Source organism: Peromyscus californicus, unplaced genomic scaffold (assembly GCF_007827085.1).
Source record: "Peromyscus californicus insignis strain IS unplaced genomic scaffold, ASM782708v3 Scaffold_15__1_contigs__length_86483966, whole genome shotgun sequence".
Lineage (NCBI taxonomy): Eukaryota > Metazoa > Chordata > Mammalia > Rodentia > Cricetidae > Peromyscus > Peromyscus californicus.
In genome coordinates, this window is record NW_026294447.1 from 28,202,954 (window position 1) to 28,222,579 (window position 19,626).

A 19,626-nucleotide genomic window follows, 5' to 3' on the forward strand; every position below is an offset into this window, starting at 1 on the left:
CAGCTCTGATTCTCTGGCTCTTACAAATCTTTCTGTCTCTTCTCCCACAATGTTCTGTGAGCCTTGGGTCTGGGAGTGTTTCATAGATGTAGCTGTTAGGACTGGGCTCCACAACTCTGAGTTTTGATTGGTTGTGTTTTCCTGTAATCATCTGTATCTGTTGTAAAGAGAAGTTTCCTAGATGAGTGGTATATTCTGTCTCTTTAAATCTAGTAGCACATTTTTTTAAAAAAAATAAAATTGGGTGTCCCAGAGTTTGGTACGTATATGTTTAAGATAGTAATGTCTTCTTGGTTAACTGTTCCCTTCATTATCCCTCTTTATCTCTTATTAGTTTCAAAAATCTATTTTGTCAGGTATCACCCTGTTTGCTTTCTTGTCTCATTTGATTAGTGTAGTCAGAAGTTTTCCTGTGTTCCTGCCTGGCCTTACTCAGTTCAGACAAATCTCTCTCACCTGCTGTCCTGCAGCAGCTCATAAAATAATCATTCAGAGGCTTAACATTAATTATCAACTGTATGGCCATGGCCTATGGCCTATGGCTCAAACTTCTTGGTAGCTAGCTCTTATAAATAAGCTCAGCCCATTTCTATTAATCTATATGTCGCCACGTGTTCTGTGGCTTTACCTGTGTGCCATTACGTGCTGCTCTTTGGAAGGTGGGATGGTGTCTCTTCCGCCTCTCCTTTCCTCTTCCTCTCTCCAGTTGGAATGTACCACCTAACCTTATTCTTCCTCACTATTGGCCAAACAGCTTTATTTATCAACCAATCAGAGAAACACATATTCACAGCATACAGAAAGACATCCCACAGCAGATTAGAATATTTTAGTTCATCTTTTTACTCTAAGACAATGCCTATTTTTAAAGCTAAGATGGGTGGAAAGGTTAGATATGGCATGAAAGGATCCTGTGGGTTGGGAGATAGGTAGGGAGGATCCTGGCCAAAGCTTAGAAGTCATATGCAGTGCCATCAGGGGAGGCCAGAGTATGTTGGGGCACTGGATGTGGGACTAGTGCTACATTGGCAGGTTGAGAAGAAGGCCTGGATGACTCATCAGGCTAGACCCTGGATAAGGATGTGGGAAGTGGACCTATTTTTTTTTCTTAAATTATGCATACATGTGTGTCTTTGTGTGAATATGTGAACTTGTAAGTGCAGGTACTCTCAGAGTCCAGAAGAGAGTGCCAAATCCCCTGGAGCTGGAGTTACAGGCAGTTATGAAACACTTGCTCTTAGGTGTTGGAAATCTCTCCTATCACTTCCATAATTGTAAGAGGATAAATGAATTTTGAGACCAAGGAATATCTGCATTGCTCATTTCAAATAATATAAATGGTTGTCTTTGGAAGCTAGTGTTCACAACACCGTAAGCAGAAATGAAGATAAACTCAAGAGATCCTTGAGCCTCACCCATTGTTTATTAGACTATTTGAATAATGGTTCCCCCAAAATTAGGATTTCTTTAGGATTTACATCCTGGGGAAATGAAAAAGCCAAAGCCTTGTGTCAGCTAGCCAGGGGAGGAATTTGTCTCCCAGGAAAAGATTTCATACAGTGTTGACAGCTTGTCATACCACCTTGCAGTAGAAACTGGAGCCAAGACTATGATGGGTTAGTGATGGTCAGGACCACACCATGACTGTGGCTGCTTAGTATGTATAGTTGTTACTTTCTACTTAAATCTAACTTCATTTCCTCTCTCTCTCTCTCTCTCTCTCTCTCTCTCTCGTGTGTGTGTGTCTGTGTTAACTTCTATGTTTGTTCATTTTCTCAGTATGGATACATAGCATAAATCTCCCTTCTCTACTTTTCAATATTACTTATCTCTTTAATTGGTCTATCAAGAACCTAGCTTGTTAGCATTGCCTGGGCTCTGACCTTACCAACTCTGGTAACAGTTTATTCTTCATGCCGTAATTTTGTACATCAATCTTGAGGTGAAATATGCCTTGTCTGAACAGATATAAACAGAATGCAAGCTGTTACTGTGAATACATGCTAAGGTAAAGACATTTAGTCAATGTCAGTGTAACAGGGCCTCAGACCTTAGTAGGCCCACAGACCTTAGCATGACTGACTCTGTGATGGAAATACCATTCAGTCTGTAAAACTCAGCACGTCGACAATCACCTGCCAAAGCAAAAAACAAAGACCTAGTCCATCAAAGTCCATAGTTCTGGGAAAGTCTCTAAATGTACTAACCTTGGTGTTTTGGCTTCTGTAGTTCTGCTTCTCCCTAACTCCTCTTGTTAACTGAAGTATGTCAACCCAGAACATTTTTTTGCGTGTGTGCTTAAAAGTTCACCCTGAGGAAGACTCAGTGTAAAGCTTCGGTGTTACACTGAGATTCTGAATACCCAGTGTAATTGCCTGTTGTCTAATAAAAACTTCATGTTGGCTTAAATCCATGTCTGAGCAGTCTTCTCTGGTAGACACTCCACAACATGCATATGAAACATTTTTCCATAAAGTTTAGTTTGCTTTTGGAAAGACTTTAGTTGCTGGTAGAAATGACTCTTTTTTTTTTTTCTTGTTAGCTTTGAGACAGGGTCTTACTATGAAGCCCAGGCTGGTCTCAAACTCATGACCTTCCACTTTCAACTCCCACGTGCTGTGGTTACAGGCAAGTGACAACATGCCCTAGGTGACATTTAGATTCTGATGACTTCCCCTTTGTTTCTGAACAGTATTCACTGAAGACATCCCTGATTAACCCTGTGGTGTCTGGTCCCAACTGTCTTTCACCTCCGGGAGGTGATCTGTCCTAGTTGGTTTGCTTTGATCCCACATTGTTAAGGGTAAATGACAGATGTTAAGGAGTTAGTGCCAATAACCCCCTTGGCCAATTTTGGGCAACTAAGGAGTATAGAAGCAATGGCTCTTAGGTCAGGTCTATTTGGAGACCATTCTTATACTTTAATTCTGTCTGTCCTGTGGATGATGTCCTAGTAACTTAAAAATACTGCTCAGAGTCCCCAGCAGTCAACCAACAGGTGAGAGACCTGTGCACAGGATGCACCCTGACCCCCCAACATTCACTGGACTCTGTGAACTCTACGATCCACTCGGTTGCCCAAACCTGCCAACTCCATCATTCTCCCCTTGGCCAACCATCCACCACAACATCGGCAGCTCCTATACAAGCACCACCTACACCAGTTGGAAGAATAGGCAGAAGAGAAGGTATAGGCACAACCCACATCAGTTGGAAGAACAGTCTCTATTGGCACAGGCACAGTCCACACCAGTAGGAAGAACAGACTCCAAAAGCACAGGTAAAGCCCATACAAGCCAGAAGAACTGGAGGATACATTGCATTTAGACACCCAAACCCCCACAAACCTCAGCTGAGACAATGCTATTGAACCTGAGGACCAGCCAACCACCAGAACCCTTGGTCATTCAGGCCAAAAGACAATATAGGAAACAGACAAGAAAGGAACAAAAGACCCATCCAACAAAGAAATCACAAGAATCAACACCTGTACCTATCATTACCCCAAACCTAGATGGGTAAACGGCAATGTAAGAATATATGCAACAACATAAAGGGCAACATGGTACCACCAGAATCCAGTGTTCCTACAACAGCAAGACCTGAACATCCCAACGCAGGTGAAGCATAAGAAAATGACCTTAAAGATAACTTTATGAAGTTGATAGAGGCCCTTAAAGAGAAAAGGGAAAATTCCCTTAAAGAAGTTGAGGAAAAGACAAACAATGGAAGAAATCAATAAATCCCTTAAAGAAAGCCAAGAAAACAACAATCAAACAGGCGAAGGAAACAGTTCAAGACTTGAAAATTTATTTATTTATTTTTTTTTCTTTAATTTATTTTAATTTATTTTGCTATACAATTCAGTTCTACATATCGGTCACGGATTCCCTTGTTCTCCCCCCCTCCCGTCCCCCTCACCTTCCCCCCAACGCCCCCCCCCCCCATTCCCATCTCCTCCAGGGCAAAGCCTTCCCCACAGACTGAGGTCAACCTGGTAGACTCAGTCCAGGTAGGTCTAGTCCCCTCCTCCCAGGCCAAGCCAAACAATCCTGCATAGGCCCCAGGTTTCAAACAGCCAACTCATGCAATGAGCACAAGATCTGGTCCCACTGCCTGGATGCCTCCCAAACAGATCAAGCCAATCAACTGTCTCACCCATTCGGAGGGCCTGATCCAGTGTGGACCCCTCAGCCATTGGTTCATAGTTCATGTGTTTCCATTCATTTGGTTATTTGTCCCTGTGCTTTATCCAACCTTGGTCTCAACAATTCTCGCTCATATAAACCCTCCTCATTCTCGTTGATTGGACTCCCAGAGATCCACCCGGGGCCTAGTCATGGATCTCTGCATCCAGATCCCTCAGTAGAGGCAATAAAGAAAACACAAACTGAGGGAATTCTGGAAATGGAAAATCTGGGTAAGCAAACAGGAACTACAGATGCAAGCATCAACAACAGAATACAAGAGATGGAAGAGAGAATCTCAGGTGTTGAAGATATGATAGAGGAAATAGGTTCATTGGTCAAAGAAAATGTTAAATCCAAAGAATTTGTAACACAAAACATCCAGGAAACCTGGGACACCATGAAAAGGCCAAACCTAAGAATAACAGGGATGTAAGAAGGAGAAGAATTCCAGCTCAAAGGCACAGAAAATATATTCAACAAAATCATAGAAGAAAACTTTCCCAATCTAAAGAAGGACATGCCTATGAAGATACAAGAAGCTTACAGAACACCAAATAGGATGGATCAAAAAAAAAAAAAAAGACCCCTTGACACATAATAATCGAAACACTAAACACACAGAATAAAGAAAGGATATTAAGAGCTGCAAAGGAATAAGGCCAAGTAACATATAAACCAGACCTATCAGAATTATACCCGACTTTTCAATGGAGACTCTAAAAGCCAGAAGGTCCCAGACAGATGTTTTGCAGACACTGAGACCATAAATACCCACTCAGACTACTATACACAGCAAAACTTTCAATCACTATAAATGGAGAAAACAAGATATTCCATGACAAAAATATCTATCCACAAATCCAGCCCTACAGAAACTACTAGAAGGAAAACTCCAACCCAAGGAAGTTGGCTGCACCCACAAAAACACAGGCAATAGATAATCTCACACCAGCAAAATCCAAAGAACGGAAACACATATACACTACTACCACCACCACCATCAAAACAAAAACTAACAGAAATTAACAATCACTGGTCATTAATATCTCTTAATATCAATGGACTCAATTTGTCTATAAAAAGACACAAACTAACAGAATGATTACAAAAACAGGATCTGTCCTTCTGCTTCATACAAGAAACACACCTCACCTTCAAAGACAGACATTATCTCAGAGTAAAGGATTGGGAAATAATTTTCCAATCAAATGGACCTAAGAAGCAAGCTGGTGTAGATATCCTAATATCTAACAAAATAGACTTCAAACTAAAATTAATCAAAAGAGATGAAGAAGGACATTTCATATTCATTGAAAGAAAAATCCATCAAGATGAAGTCTCAATTTTGAAAATCTATACCCCATATACAAGGGCACCCACATTTGTAAAAGAAACATTACTAAAGCTTAAATCACACATCAAACCCCACACACTAATAATGGAAGACTTCAACACCCCAGAATGGACAGGTCTGCCAGACAGATACTTAACAGAGAAATAAGAAAATTAACAAATGTTATGACTCAACTGGACTTAACAGATATCTACAGAACATTTCACCCAAACACAAAAGAATATGCCTTCTTCTCAGCACCCATGGAACCTCAAAAATTGACCACATACTCGGTCATGAAGCAAATCTCAACAGATACAAAAAAACTGGAATAACCCTCTGTATCTTAATCAGACCACCACAGCTTCAAATTAGATTTCAACAACAACAAAAATTACAGGAAGCCTACAATCTCATGGAAACTGAATAGTTTCAATGGGTCAAGGAAGAAATAAATAAAGAAATGAAAAACTTCCTAGAATTCAATGAAAATGAATGTACGACATATTCAAATGTATGGGACACTATGAAAGCAGTGCTAAGACAAAAATTCATAGCACTGAATGTCCTCATAAAGAAGTTGGAGTAATCTCACACTAGCAACTTAATACCCCACTCTGTTTTCTCCTCCTACAAGGTAAGACCTCCCATGGGGAGTGGGTGGGAGGAGGGAAGGGAAGGGGATCTGTAGTTGTTACATAAAAAGAATAAGAAATTTCTTAATAAAAAATAACAGGAATAAGCCAGATGTAGTGCTGAACACCTTTAATTCCAGCACTGGGAGCCAGAGGCATGTGGATCTCATGAGTTCAAGGCTAGCCTGTTATATATAGTGAGTTCCAGGGCAGCCAGGGCTACATGATGAGACTCTGACTCACAAGAAACCCAAACCCAAACTTAGAAAAAATAAGGAATATTAAAAGATTTTCATTGGTTATTGAAAATGTTGACCATCCAGATGTAGTGCATATTACATACAACAGAGTACTTACTGGTCACTTTGCATGTATTTTGCATGTATTAAACTCATGTCTGTAGCTCTACAAACTTTTACATCACACATAAAGTTCAGACATATCACTTTACACATTTCTAGTCACAGATACATAAGATATTAAATACTAAAATAACTTTAAAATATTTGCTTATGAAGTGGTCACTTAAAATACCTTAGTCACTTTTTGATTGGATTTAAAGCCCACTCCATGAGATGGAACCCATAATGGACACTGGTAAAGTGGTCAAGAACCTGAGACTAGATAGGACTAAGGGAAAAACTACTATTATTCTGCTAAAGGAACATGGAAATGAAATGACTCCTAATGACATATTTCTATACCCATAGATCTCTCTCTCTCTCTCTCTCTCTCTCTCTCTCTCTCTCTCTCTCTCTCTCTCTCTCTCTCTCTCTCTGTGTGTGTGTGTGTGTGTGTATTGTCAAGGAGATGGTTTCCTTGGTTTCTTCCTCAGCATATTTTTTTATTGTTATATAGAGAAACTACTGATTTTTATATATTTTATATAAGGGGTTTTATTGTAGAAAGTTTTCTTTCTCTTCCAATTATGACAGACAGCTTTGCTGGGTATAGTATTCTGGGTTGGCAGTTGTTGTCTTTCAGAACTTGAAATACATTCCAAGCCCTCCTCATTTTTAAAGTTTCTGTAGAGAAATCCAATGTTACTCTAATGGTCCAGCCTTTACACATGACTTGGCATTAAGCTGTGGTTGCTTTCAAATACTTTTTTTTGTTTTGTATACTTAGTAACTTAATGGGAATTTCTTTAGTCTTCTCTGTGTGATGTTCAGAATTCCTCCTCTATATGGATTGGCATCTTCTTTCATAATTTTTGGTAAACTTCTGCTATGATTGTGTTGAAAATGTATTCTGTGCTGTTAGAGTTACAATGTTGTGTGATATTTTGCTTGTATTCTGACAAATAAAGGTTGCCTGGAGATCAGAGGATGGAGCTAGATGCTAGTTAACCATAGAGGTCAGGCAATGGTGGCTCACACCTTTCATTCCAGCACTTGGGAGGCTCATGCCTTTGATCCCAGCACTTGGGAGCCTCATACCTTTGATCCCAACACTTGGGAGGCTCATGCCTTTGATCCTAGCACTTGGGAGGCTCATGCCTTTGATCCCAGCACAGTTGGGAGTTGGAGACAGGAATATAAGGTGGGTAGAGACGGGATCTTGTCCTCATCCGGTCAGAGGATCTGGAGAGGTAAGAAGTCACTGGTTGCTGCTCCTTTGCTTCTCTGATCTTTCAGGTTATTACCCAATATTTGACTCCTGGTTTTTATTGATAACACTAATTAGGATCATGCTTTATTACATCCTTTCTTTCTTTTTTGTTTTTGCCCTTTTTTTTGAGACAGGGTTTCCCTATGTAGTCTTGATTGCTTTGGAATTAGCTCTGTAGAGCAGGCTGGCCTTGAACTCACTGAGATCTGCCTCTCTCTGCTTTCTGCATGCTGGTATCAAAGGCATGTATCGCTATACATGGCTTACATCCTTTCTTTATGCCCACGATCTGTAGATTGTTCTTTTTATAGTGTCTCATGTATCGCAAATGTATTGCTATAACTTTTTACTAAACTATCTTTGTCTTTGTAGGAATGTTCCAATTCCCCCACTTTGTGCCCAGTCTTAGATACTCTCTTCTCTCCTTGATACATTCTATTACTGAATTTTTCAAGAGAACATTTTTGTTGAATTACTTTTTCATATGTTAGATTCACTTTCTTATTCATTCAGCTGTTTTTTCTGTGTTCTCATAGAATCCATTCAGGAGTTTGTGTCTTATTTGGTTCTTTGAACATAAAAATGTAGTCATTCTTTATTTTCCTTTAGTTTTTGTCTGGCATAGCATCCAATCAATTCTGAACGCAAGCTGTTACTGCTGGCTGAGTAAGTTTTGGAGGAGTCATTTTGCTTTGGTCTTTCATGTTCCTGTGTTTTGTGTTGGGATTTTCAGATATGGAGTTAGGTTGTTGGTTTAGCTTGTTTGTTGTTTACTTTTTTATTTGCGTCTTTGTTTTTGAAATTACTCCTTTTCTATCAAAGGGTGTGTTTGTACTGTCCAAGAGGGACTAAGATGTTGTAGGGTTGTGGTATTTTCCACACCTAGTCAGGGCACAGACACAATTTCCAATACTCCTCTATTATTAGAATATTATCTGCAGAAATAGTCACCCTCAAAGAGGAAACCCACTGTGAAAGTATGGTAACAATCAAATAAAATGTCAGTCATTCCTTAAGCATCAAGCAGTCTAGGAAGAAATGAATCACTGTGTGTTCCATTAGTGTGTGTGCTGAGATAGCAGTTACTTTGGGTGAGTGAAAGGAAAAGTAACAGCAATAAGAAAAGAGAAGAAAACTCAAGATAAGACAAGTTATGAGTATAGGTTGCCAGAGAAGCAGTGGAGGACAGAAATGTACATAGAAGAGGGGACAGTGGGGACCACGGAGGGGGAGGGTGGCAGGCAGCCTTGGCTGAAGGCTGACTGGAAAGGGAGAGGTAGAGGTACAGTCAAGTGACATTTGCCATTCCCAGCTCTCGGGGTGCTGAGAAGCAGAGATCCCCGCTTCTTGCCAGCCTATGTTCTCTAGAAGAGGAAAATGGAAAAAGAAGAGAGTTGGAAAAACGTGCAAGCAAATAACCGTAACATAAAAGTGGACAGAAAGGACGGGAATACAGATTATGAAGGCAAGCAAGCCTGTTGGTTGATTTGCTGGAGTCAGTCTCAAGTGGTGGAATCCTGCTGCTCCTGATCCACTGTGTAGTCCGGTGTGGCTTGCTCTGGGTTTTCTGAGAGTGCAATTTGAGGAGAGTCTCAGGTTGCAGAGCTGCCAACTCAGCAAGGGTCTCCTTGACAGGGCATTCTGCAGCTGTCAGCTGTTCCTGGACAAGCCTGCTTCTAGCTCTCTCGGGGCGACTGTGCAGTTCTGCTTGAAATTGGCTAGTGCTTTCTTGGACTCATCATCTTGCTCTCTCAGATATGCACACCCCTCCCCTCAGATTTTCAGTCTTGTTCTCAGACCAGCTCCCTGTGGTGTGCCTCTCATTGCTAGAGTCTCCGTGCTACATGCCCTGAATTCTGTGTCACCGAAGTCCATGCTGCAGGGTCCATGACCATGCCTTAGTCACAGTTTTCGATTTCTCTGCTATGACGTCTGCTTGGCAACACACCTTTCTTCACACTATTCACTATTGGAAGTGGCTTGTCTGCTCCACCCCCACTCTGTTGATGTGCTCTGTTGGAACTGTGCTGATAGAGCTATTTTTGCCTTCTCTGGGTCAGGCCATCCTTTTCCTGTTCTTTTTTTGGTATCTTTTCAGTTCTGCTAATTTCTGAAGCTCTCTCCCTTTATTTCCTCTGCAAAGGTAAGTCTGCATGTCTTCTGACTCTCCTTCTCTGGCTCACACAGAGGCAGTCTTTAGTCTTAGTGTTTTTTGGAAATCAGCACAGAGGTTTAACAAACAAATAAACAGACAGCAACAACAACAAAACCAAAAAAAAAAAAAAAAACCAAACAAACCAAAAAATCAAACCAAACCAAAACAAAACAAAACCCCAGAGAAAAGGAAGTGGCCAAAGGGTTTTCCTCGGTTGTTTTTAGAATCTCTAGGGAGGATTAAGTTTTGCCTCATGCAACTTAGATGTAAAATAACACATAAAAATTTGTAAAAAAGAAACTAATAAACTAGAATTCTCTTTAAAGGACACTGTCTTAGTTAGGGTTACTGTTGCTGTGATGAAACACCACGGCCAAAAGCAATTTGGGGAGGAAAGGGTTTATTTTGTTCACAGTTTTACATAACAGCTCATTATCAAAAGCAGTGAGGGCAGGAACTCATTCAGGGCAGGAATCTGGAGGCAGGAGCTGATGCAGAGGCCGTGCTATTTACTGGCTTGCTCCTAATGGCTTGCTCAGCCTGTTTTCTTATAGAACCCAGGATCACCAGCCTAGGAATGGCACCATCCACAATGTGTTGGGTCCTTCCCCTTAATCACTAAGAAATAAGTGATTTAATTAATCATTAAGAAAAAGCCCTACAGCTGAATCTTATGGAGGCATTTTCTCAATTTTGGTTCCCTCCTTTCAGATGACTTTAGTTTGTGTCAAGTTGACATAAGACTATCCAGTACAGACACCAAGACAGTACAAATGTGATACAGCGTTACTTATTCATTTTTTGGTTACACAGTTACAATGGCTATCTCCTCAGCACCCTTGCTTCTATGTCTCAAAAGGCTCAACAGAACCACAGTGGCTCAACAGAACCTCAAAGGACCAACACAATTCTCTATCATAGGGCAGACAGTTCATCAAACTCCAGTTTCTTCAAAATAGCTTCCAAGTTGACAAGGTCTATGCATAAAGGGTACAATATCCCAAGTAGTTCCAAGGCACTAAAACAACAAATAAGAACTCTGAAAGACAAGGCCCGTCACCAAATGACAGTCATCAAAATAGTTCAAATGATACTCAAACTGTAAACATCCCTAGAGAGATGAAGATATTCTAAAGAAACACTGTGTCCTTCACTTAAGCAATCAGACTATGGATACCATGGACCTCTAGAGACTGCAATTCCATAGGAATCTCATTTTGGGAGATGAGAAAGCCTAAAGTTTAGGCCAACCAGAGGGGGAAGCTTTTCCCCCTAAAAGAGACAACTTATTAGAACATCTTTCAGAAGAGACAATGATGGGTCAATGTGGTTATAAACACACCTTGACTAGGGATGCTTAGATATCCATAACTCCAGCCTACTAACTGGACTTTAACTTCACCTTGTGACCTCAGAGATGGACTTGGGGGATACTAGATCTCATTGTCTCTCTTCCTGATGTGACCACATGGGATACTTCTTCTCTTTCTGATGCTTTTCACCATGAATTTAGCTGTCTTGATTACTTACTGAGGACAGGTGTCTGAATCTGGCTTGTTGGAGCACAGTCTGTGACCCTAAGTTTGGTAACATTTATGGTAACCATGAAGTGATTCAAAGGCATAGTTTGGGGTATCTGCTAGCTGCAGAAATTTAACCACACATGGAAAGAAAATACTGGATGCCCTGGTAGCTGCTGGAATAATTTTATTCCAGGGATACCTCCCTCCCTCCTTCTCTCCCTCCCTCTCTCCTTCCCTCTTTCCCTCCCTCGTACCCTCCCTCTCTTTATTTCATTTTCTTTTTGGGTTATTTTTGAGATACAGCCTCACCATGAAGCATTGGCTATTCTGGAACTCACTATGTAGACTAGGTTGGCCTCAAACTTACAAAGTTCTGCCTGCCTCTGTCTCCTGAGTACTGAGATTAAAGGTGTGCACCAACATGCCTGGCTCAGGGACAATTTCTAACCTTCCAACTTCAACCAACATCAAATGCTTTTTTTACTTTACTTGGTGAAGCAGAAAATGAGTATTTGGGCTTTTTTTTTTGGCCAAAAAAAAATCTCTTAACTGCTTTTTTCTTAGGCAAACTTACACTTATGGGATTAGCCTATGTGTAGAGGTACTTTTATGGGGTCTGGGCCTTTGTCTATTTGAAACACATAGTTTGTCAATGTTAAAATGAGCTAATTTGCTTTTGGGATAATTGCTAAGAGATGATAAATGTTGTAAATAACGTAAAAATATTCGGCATTTCAGTATCTGTGGTGGTTTGAAAGAAAATGGCGCTGTATACAGTGGCACTATTGGGAGGTGTGGCTTTTTTGGAGTAGGTATGGACTTGTGGCAGAAGTGTGTCACTGTGGGGGTGGACTTGGAGGTCTCCTGTGCTCAAGCTATGACCACTGTCACAGTTAACTTTCTGTTGCCTGCAGATCAAGATGTAGAACTCTCAGCTTCTTCTCCAGCACCACATGCATGCCACGGTGTCCCACCATGATGATGATGACCTAAACCTCTGAAACTGTAAGCCACCCCAATGAAATGTTTTCCTTCATAAGAATTGCCATGGTCATGGTATCTCTTCACAGCAATAGCAACCCTAAGGCAGTATCTAAATATGTTTAGTATCTGGGCTTCCCTTTTGTGAGTTCTTCTTGTTAATAGGGGACTTTGGAAATAGAAGGAAACTCTAGGACCTTTTTGATGGACTCTGAGGCAGGCAGGTGGTGATAATGGTCTATATAAGACTGCCTGGAGGAATAGGGCTCTTCTGAGAAAGAATGCTTAGAGTATAAGGCAGATCTTCTTAGGATTTTGGCTTGCATCCAGAGAAGGAATAGAAAAGGAGAAATTTTGACTAGAACTCGAGAAATGTATACAAGCTTGACAAGGGGATACATCAAGAAAAGGGAAAATAACATGTGGGGTTATAATCCTTGGGATGAATTTGAATGCCCTGTGTCCATCTAGGACCAGAGCTAGCACTCTGATTTTATTTTTTTGTTAAAAATAAATATATTTCTTTGGTGTATTGAAACTTGTCTGTTGAAAAATTTAGTATTGCAACAGACTGTGATGACTCTTTTGTATATTTAGTTATAACCTTGATGCCTGTGGAGGCCAGAAGAGGGCATCAGATCCCCTAGAACTGGAGTAAAGGATGGCTCTGAGCTATCACGTGGGGCTGGGAACTGAACTCAGATTCTCTGCAAGAGCAGCAAGTACTCCCAAACCCTGAGTCATCCCTCTACTTCCCACTTTGTGTGTGTGTGTGTATGTGTGTGTGTGTGTGTGTGTGTGTGTGTGTGTGTGTGTGTGTGTGTGTTTTGCCTATATGAATGTATGTATACTATATGGGTGCCTGGTGCCCATGGAGTATTCCCTGGACCTGGAGTTAACAGTAGGTTGTGGGCAGACATGTGGATGCTAGAAATTGAACCAGGATCCCTTAACTTCTGAGCAATCTCTCTTGCTCCATACCCCCTTCTCCCCACTTTTTTGAGACAAGGTCCTTGTTATGAAGTTATGGCTGGCCTGGAACTCTCTGTGTAGACCAGGCTGTCCTTGAGCTCAAGAAAGTTCACCTGCCTCTGTCTCTTAAGTACTGGGAATAAAGGCATGCCCCAGTTAACCAAGTTTTCGAGCATTGATTTTGTCAAACTATATCAAGTTTATCACTCAAGAACTTCATCTAATTATTGCTATAGAAAAAAAAAAACAAAAGCAAACCACCGGGTGGTAATGGCTCATGCCTTTAATCCCAGCACTCGGGAAGCAGAGCCAGGCAGATCTCTGTGAGTTCAAGGCCAGCCTGGTCTACAGAGCGAGATCCAGGAAAGGTGCAAAGCTGCACAGAGAAACCCTGTCTCAAAAAACCAAAAAAAAAAAAAAAAAAAAAAAAAAAAAAGAAAGAAAAAAGAAAAAACAAAACCTCAGTACTTCTTTTTTTAACCTTCTTCATAAAACTCTCAGAAATAATATTTAAAAATTAGATACAATCTAAGTTTTCAAGAATTCAAACAGCTAGTAATGGATGTCCTAAAATACATTTACTATTTGCTCTTTCTCTTCTGCTCACCTGTTAACTATACTATCACCAGTTGGGAATGAATGGATGCTGAGAAAATTGGCTGTTCAGATTCTTGGCTCTTAAAATGTATAATAGATAAACATGGATGGGTAGTTGTTTTTTTTTTTTTTTTTTAATAATAGCTTGTGTGCTTTGTATAGTATTTGCCTGTTGGAGAAATAGGAACAATACAAGGCAGTTTACGCCGGTGAAAAGTTACGTGCTTTACATATTGTACCAAAGTTGACAAAGTTAAAGGTTCATACATGTATAGTAACCAGCAAGTGCTTCTGCTCAGCACCAGTTCTCAGCAGCTGGCTGTGGTTGAAGGAGAGGGAATAACAGTGACTGCACTCGGAGCTGGCCTGAGCGATGGGCACAGCAAGTTAGAGCATGGCCTTGCATCCCCTTGGCTCTGAGCCAGGCTGAATAGCTTGCTTTTACACCAGTGAATACGGAGAAATGCAAGACATCCCCAGGACAGCATCATGGTTGAGAATGAGGACAACTCATGGAGACTGTGGACTATGGAGAACTAACAAGAAAAGTCTTCCCATTCACACAGCTGTACCTAACTTTGCTCTTTGAAAGGAACAACTGATTCAAATGATGGAATGTTTTTGCATTGCGTTAGACTTTGTTAGTTTCTTGAGTTCCCTCAGTCACAGATTCCTGAAACCGATGAGACCTGATTAAATTGGGTAAAAGTTGGTGTTTGGAGCAACTTCCCTCTCTCTATAAAGAGGTTTCAATACATACGTGGTATAATACTCACCTCTTAGTGTCTTGTAACATGAATCTTAAAAGGTCTTATTAATAAAAACAAACCCAGAGCCAAGTACTGGGAGGAACGCTGAAAGATCAGAGAAGCAGAACAAGCCACAGCTAACCTCACCTCGACAACTCCTCATCTGATCCTGTTTCCACGAATCCTCAGACTGAAAGCTTCTGAGTCCTTACCCAAATAGATCTCAGTTGAACTGCTGCTAAAAGCCTAAAAACTTAAAAGCTTCTAGTTCCTGGTCCTTGCTCCTTATATACCTTTCAGCTTCCTGCCACCACTTCCTGGGATTAAAGGTGTGTGTCCCCATGCCTGGCTGTTTCCAGTGTGGCCTTGAAGTCACAGAGATCCAGATGGATCTCTGCCTCCCAAGTGATAGGATTAAAGGCGTGTATTACCACTGCTCAACCTCTATGTTTAATATAGTGGCTGCTCTGTTCTCTGACCCCCAGATAAGTTTATTGGGGTGCACAATATATCAACCACTGTGTCTTCCAGATTTAAAAGGGCGCTGGAGAAAAAAAATCTTTCATCTGGACAATATTGCTATTTGAAACCCTGGTATGTATTTGTTTGCCTTGACAAAGTAAATATTTTGTTATTGTGTTTATGAGATATAGTTTAACATCTATTTATAGTAACACTGTTCCTTTTTTTAAATAAATTTTTTATTAAGAGATTTTCTATTCATTTTACATATCAACCACAGATTCCCCTGTCCTCCACTGTTGGTGAGAATGCAAACTTGAACAGCCATTTTGGAAATCAGTATGGTGGTTTTTCAGAAAATTGGGAATCAACCTCCCTCAAGACCCAGCTATACTACTCTTGGGCATATACCCAAGGATGTTCAATCCTACCACAAGGACACATGCTCAACTGTGTTCATAGCAGCATTATTTGTAATAGCCAAAACCTGGAAACAACCTAGATGCCCCTCAACTGTTCCATTTTTAAAATATACATTATTTTATTCCATTTTTTTAAATAAAAGAAAGTGCAATATCCTAAAAAAGCCCACAAAATTTACTGGTAATGCAAATTCCTATGAAGTTCACTGGGCTACCATAAGAAATTGAAGAAATCATTAAATATTTAGGAACATTCAACATCAAATGCTTTACATCTAACTGTACATTGTAGGTCCTGAAAAAGCTACAAACTTTTTTTTTTTACAAAAGCATTTTCTCTATAAAGAATCTCATCAGCTATACAAAAATCTGTACAGTTTTTATAGTGAAGCTAATGTTGAGTTGCACTTGAATTTCACATTCTTAGCAAAATAGTTGCCTGAGCACATACACTCCACACCTTTTAGGACAGCATTTATTCTTCCTCCTTGTCTTCTTCCTTCCCCTCTTCCTCATTTTCTGGTTCATTCTTCTTCTTTGAGCCTATTGGTCTACCAGGACCCTTCTTTTCTGCTTCACTTTTGCCCTTGGCATGGTATGCAGCAACATCCTTTTCATACTTCTCCTTTAGTTTAGCTGCTTTCTGCTCATAGGGTTGTTTATCTTTGGCAGACTGTTCAGACAGCTCACCCACTTTATTTTTATGTTTTATTTTTTTGCAGTATTTCCAATAGACAGGCCTGGGTGTTCACTTTTGATCTTTGGACGATGTTCAGAGCAAAACAGGAAGAAGGCAGAAGGTGGTGGTCTTTTTGGAGCATTAGGATCCTTTTTCCTTTCTCATCACCTTTGGGAGGAACATAATTTTTCATTTCCATGTCATAACGAGCTTTGTTGCTCTTGTCCCAATCTTCAGACTTCGACTTTTCCTTTTCAGACATGGTCTTCCGTTTCTCAGAGCATTTCTTCGAGAACTCGGCGAAGTTGACTGAGGAGTCAGGGTGCTTCTTCTTGTGGTCCTCTCAGCAGGTCTGCACCAAGAAGGCAGATGAGGACATTTTGCCTCATGGCTTGTTGGGGTCTCCTTTGCCCATGCTGATGGCATTGAATCTACTTGCTGGTGCGAGCTCTTCCCTCACAGGCCAAACAGAGATACTTCCTTCCCCAAGCTCCAGAGTGAACTGATTTACCGCTAATGTCCTCTTCCATATTTTTATAAGAGATTTAGTTAAAAAATATTTTTGTTAGAATGCTAGAACCCTATTATCTTACTGAGTAAAGATACTGAATTTACTCAATGGTAGAAGCTTACTTTATATATATTCTGAATAATTCATCTATATGATGATGCTCATTGTTGCTGGCTCTTTTATATATGTACATGTGGGAGACCTGCTCCCACTTTTACCCCAGGGTACTCTTGAGGAGGGAGAAGTGAGAAATATTTAGGTAGAAGGTTAGAGGGGAGACAGACAGATAGAAACACAGGATACCTCGGGAGGGCCTGGACCCTTATCCACTAGCTCCTTCTGTCTCCTCTAAAGAGCTTTTTAAAGGAATGCCAAGGGGTGGAGCAAAAGACCTCCCCCTAGCACAGCCAAGTGCAGACCCTTCCAAACACCTGGTTACCATGCACGTGGTCAATCCATCCCTTTATGCAGCCCTGCTGGGTAAAGCAAGCTCAGATCTCACTACGAAACCTCTGTGGGCTCCCACATGTGTATACATATGTACATATGTATTATATAAGCCTTCTTAGACACAAAGCTTAAGAAAACACTTTACAGAGATGGCACCCTCTAAAATAGAACTGCTAATGATATTAAACATCTTCAAGTGTTATGTTTGTGTATTCCTAATCATATTATGACTTCATTAGCAAAGCAATTAGATAGGCTTTAATTTTGGGCACCCCAGGCCATATCTCCTGATAATTGAGAGATATTGAATGTTGGTAGGTCTGTAAACAAATACTCAATTTTTGAAATATATTTACTCTATTGGTTGTGATTTTGTAATGCTATTTAACTGTTGTCTGTTAACACGCCATAAACACATTTGCTCTTGAGAGTTGTGTTTTTGTAAAGCCTTATGACAAACTGTTGTCTCTTAACATTTGGCAAAAATACAGCTCCTGACAAAGGAAACTGGATGTTATTTTTTGAGAGAGTAGGACTTCTCTCACCAGGGAAATAGAATGGAGTGCAGGAAAAATGCCTGACCACTCTTGAATTGGCCATAAAGGGTTCATTGGCACTAACTCCTTGACATCTGTCAAGTACTCCCTCAACATGGAATCAAATCAGACAAGCCAATACATATGTTGTCCTGGTGACATGGGACATATATTAGTCAGGACTCTCCAGAGGAATATAACTTACAGAATCTATCTATCTATCTATCTATCTATCTATCTACCTGGGATTTATTAGAGTGGCTTACAGATTGTGGTCCAATTAGTCCAACAATGTTGGTCTACCAATAAAAAGTCCAAGAATCCAGTAGTTGTTCAGTCCACAAGGCTGGATTTCTCAGCTGGTCTTGAGCATACACCAGAATCCTGAAGAAATAGGCTCTCATACCAGTGAAGGAATGAACTCGCCAGCAAGAGCAATGACAAGGAACAGGCAAAGAGCAATGCCCCCTTCTTCCATGTCCTTTATAAGGCTGCCAGCAGAAGATGTGGTCCAGATTAAAGTGGACCTTCCCATCTCAAGAAAGATCTGGATTAAAGGTAGGTCTTCCCATTTCAAATGATTTAAATAAGAAAAATTAATCACCGGTGTACCCAGATGCTGGGTTTTAGTTAATTCCAGATGAATTTCATACATGTATACAATGTGTTTTGATTATATTCATCTCCATTCCCTCCCCTCCAACTCCTAGCCACTCCATTACCATGTCTTCCTCCCAACTTCATGTAATTTTTAAAAACCCACTGAGCATAATTATTGCTGCCTATGATGATACTTTGTTTGTGCTGTAACAAATAAAGCTTGCAAGATGATCAGAGGATGGAGCTAGCCACTGGTTAGCCATAGATGTCTGGAGGTCTGTACAGGTAGGAGACAGGAAGTGGTGATATAGCTAGGCAGAGAGAGGAAGTAATAAGGCAGGGCAGGGACAGGACTTGGCCCCTTTTCAGTCTGAGGAGTCTGAGAGGTAAGAGGTGACTGTGGCTGCTCCTTCACTTCTCTGATCTTTCAGCATTTACCCCGATATCTGACTTTGGGTTTTTATTATTAAGACAAATTAGAATTTGTGCTACAGCTACCAGCAAATTTGTGGTCACAGGACCATCAATTTGAATGTTGGCAGCCTACCAGGGTTACATAGGATGAAGATATTCAAAAGAGGCACGCTTACTTTGTTTATAAGACTACTGAAACTATGGACCCCAAGAAGCTTAAGGTACACTACAAACCTCATGATCTGAGAAGAGGAGGGTTAAAGTATGGGCTAGTGAGAGGGGAAACTTCTCTCTAAAAGAGATTTACAACTGTAGACCACCTTACCAAAGAGACAACAATGGGCCAGTGGTGGGTAGGACCACACCTTGACTAGATTGCTCAGCTGTTTATAACTCTGGCCATCTACCTAAACATCAGCTTTGCTTCAGGACCCTGAAGATGGACTTTGGGAGAGAGGTGTCCCTGGATCTCTGTCCTTCTTCCTAATGTGGACATATTGAATAAATATCCTCTTTCTGCTTTTAACTATTAATTTGACTTTTCAAAATTGGTTTATCAGTGACTGGGAAGGTGGCTCAGAGGTTAAGATCTCTGGATGCTCTTCCAGAGGTTCTGAGTTCAATTTCCAGCAACCACATGGTGGCTCACAATCATCTGTAATGAGATCTGGTACCGTCTTCTGGAATGCAAGCACACAAGAAGGCAGAACACTGTATATATAATAAGCCAATTTTTTAAGGTTTATTTATTTATCAAGGATATGTGGCCTGAACCTAGCTCTTTAGGGCATAGATTGTGATCCTAA

General features: G+C 40.6%; 1 pseudogene; it reads right to left on the reverse strand.

Annotated features, from left to right (window-relative positions):
- Nucleotides 1–15,052: 15,052 nt before the first annotated feature.
- On the reverse strand, nt 15,053–17,532 carry LOC128110482 (high mobility group protein B2-like; annotated as a pseudogene).
- Nucleotides 17,533–19,626: the final 2,094 nt, after the last annotated feature.